The sequence below is a fragment of the Buceros rhinoceros genome, unplaced genomic scaffold (genome assembly GCF_000710305.1).
Source record: "Buceros rhinoceros silvestris isolate BGI_N320 unplaced genomic scaffold, ASM71030v1 scaffold2795, whole genome shotgun sequence".
Lineage (NCBI taxonomy): Eukaryota > Metazoa > Chordata > Aves > Bucerotiformes > Bucerotidae > Buceros > Buceros rhinoceros.
The window spans coordinates 51668-54577 of NW_010410958.1; the positions used below are offsets into that span (position 1 = coordinate 51668).

General features: G+C 37.1%; 1 protein-coding gene across 1 annotated transcript in view; it reads right to left on the reverse strand.

Moving 5' to 3' along the window:
• Positions 1–2910, reverse strand: part of PTPN4 (protein tyrosine phosphatase, non-receptor type 4 (megakaryocyte)) — a 68098-nt gene that overhangs the window by 43399 nt on the left and 21789 nt on the right. The window lies entirely within an intron of this gene.

Here is a 2910-nt window from a genome sequence, read left to right on the forward strand (position 1 = left end):
TTCCCTGGCTCATTCTAACCGCATGTACTCTTTTCTGAGACTGTTTTCATTATCTCTTACAATATGAAAAAATACTTTGAACTTCACCCAATTCCTGAAAGACATTTTCTCTGTGTTTTTACATATCTTTAAATATAATCAGAACTTGTTTTATTAAATGGCTAAGACCAGACATAAACACAGAGACAAGGACTTACAATCTTGGTATTCATAAAGTTAAAAAACAGAACAAAACAAAAACAAAATCATCACACTGTAAGAAGGAAAAAACATTTAAAATGTCACACTACAGGGAAAAATCAGCCTACAGATCTTTTCGTCTCACAGGTTATCTATAAACACACAAGATGCTGACAGTAATTGCAGACAATTTTGGATGGTCACTGCAATTCTCATTATGTTAAATGGGAAAAGACAGGCCATCACAACCTAATTCTATTGCATTTCTTTGAAAAAGTATGCTAGGATAGCGCACATCCTTTATTAAGTATAGAGGAGTATTATTTTGGTCAAGAATAAAAGCAAGGTTACAACTGATACAAGAGAAAACAGTAATTTCTGTGACTTTGAAAAGGAACAACTATGATATGATACTGCAACCTGTAAACACTAAATTCAAATTCTATCTCACTCAAAGGAGATCTCGCTGACAATTGTTCTCACATTCAAAGCAAAAGAGAATCTACATCACAACTTGGGGGAAATTACACAGCCAACTCTTAAAGGGTTACAATCAACCTTTTACACAGCATGTTTATATAGAGTACCCTTACTAATCTGAACCATCATCTCTGATGGGTAATTCAAGCTATTACGTTGGCTTGGTAAAGCTACAAGAAAAAAAAAAAAGAAATCACACAAAACAAACCCAAAGCAAAACAAAACCCACATCAGTGAAGAAGTGCTACAACTCGAGAGGAACTTATTCATGAAGATCAATAGTGACTGGAATTACTACTTGCATATTAATTACCTTGTTGAATAAAAAAAACCCTCTAGACTAGGAAGGATGAGAAGCAAACATTAACAGACGCTGAAGTTGGGTATCTATATACAGAAAGTACCTTTTTAACTAAATCAAATTAAGACATTTTTCTCCAGGGCATTATTTAGAGCGGGAACCTAACCTGGATGTCCTACTTTGCTGAGAGAGTTTCCATCTCCAATAACATAAAGGCAGTTGGTGAATATTAGCCTTTAAATTACGCTTATTTAAATCTTTTCCCATTTCTTTTTTTCATTCCTAGCTTTGTCATTTCTTAAAAAAAAAGAGAAAGCAACAGCTGAAACTTTTGTTTGTTTTCCAATTCTTAACAAACTGTTGCTATTGAAGTTAATTGCTCAAAGATCAGAAATTATTAAGGGTGCCCTATTTTATCTATTGAAACCAAATTATTTCATTATCCATACAGCAATTTTTTTAACACCTCACGTAACAAACAATTGCTTAATTACTATTAGGGATGGGTCCTAAATTTGTTGCATAGTGTTCTGGTTTGCGTTAGAATAGAACCAGGACAGACAGACACTAGTGATGACAGCAGTCTGACTGTGAAAAAAAAAAAACCAAACCCCAGAGGTAAGTTCTATTTGGCTATTTAACCTGCAGTTAATTAGAGGTATGTTATGATTAATTTTTCTAAAATTTTGGAGTATAGGGTAATTAAAAGAACATTTTAATATACACCTTTTCTATAAACTGAACTGCAGACAGTCTACAACACATCTGATTTGCTTAGCGTGCCCACAGAAAACCGGAAAATAAATCAAAATCACTCCCTTTATAAAAGTTCTACTACCTTTTACTCTTTTTTCCCCCCCTCTCTTCTGCTACAGAAATTACTGCATTTGGTGATTTACAGACTCAAGGAGAATGATAAGGACAAAAGCTATAAACATCATTTTTTAAATTTCGGTAGAGTGAGAGCTGCCTTTTAAGCCTGAAACCACTTGGAACAGACTCCAAACTGTAACATTAGTCAATAAGGTCTACCTTGACCCATACGAGTCACCGCTCAAGGACACTCAGCCAAAGCAAAAAGAACATCTGCTGGTGCTTCCTTTCTCTGCCTGTCAGCACTGGTGCACATCCATGGAAAGGGTTAAGGACAATCGATAACATTTTCCTGGCAATTTTGCCTCTGACGTCCTAAATCCTAAGATATATCTTTTAAAATTAAGACCTCTTTAAAGTCCTAGTCTAAAATGAAGACTGTATTCAAACACGTGGAAGGAGTCTCATGATATCAAGCTCTGGTTCTGACCGAGGACTTCACCACCCCAATCCTTGTCTGGAGGGTGATAAGGCAGGGCAGAAGCAACCAGCAAATTTCTTGACCAAGGCTTCTTTTGACACAGGTTCTGGACTGGTCAGCTAGGGAAGATGTTCTTATAATACAATTCATGAACAAGGAAGGATTGTCCAGATTCAGTAGTCAAAGATAAACCTGGCTCCAGCAGCTGTGAGATGGTGAAGCTAAAGATCCTGAGGGAATTGACGAGGAATGCAACAGACTAAACCACCTTGGAGTTCAGGTGAAGAAATTCCAACTTGCTCAGAGCTCTGCTAGGCAAAATCCCTTGGAAGGGAATAGGAACTGAGGAGAGGTGGCCAATCTTAAAGAACAATCTTCTCAATCCAGAACTATCTTGATGCACTAGAAAACCTACAAGCATGGGAGGATGACAACTTGGATAAACTTGGAACTGCTGACCGAGCTCAAACACAAAAGGAAGTGTACAGGATGTGGAAGCAGGATCAGATGCCTGAGGAGGAACACAGAAGCACCACTTAGGGATTCAGGGATAAAACTAGGAAATTCAAAGTGCAACTCCAATTGCAACTGGCAATAGATTGCGAAAAGCAACAAAGCCTTCCATCGACTGAAAAAGAAAGGCAAAGGAAAGAGT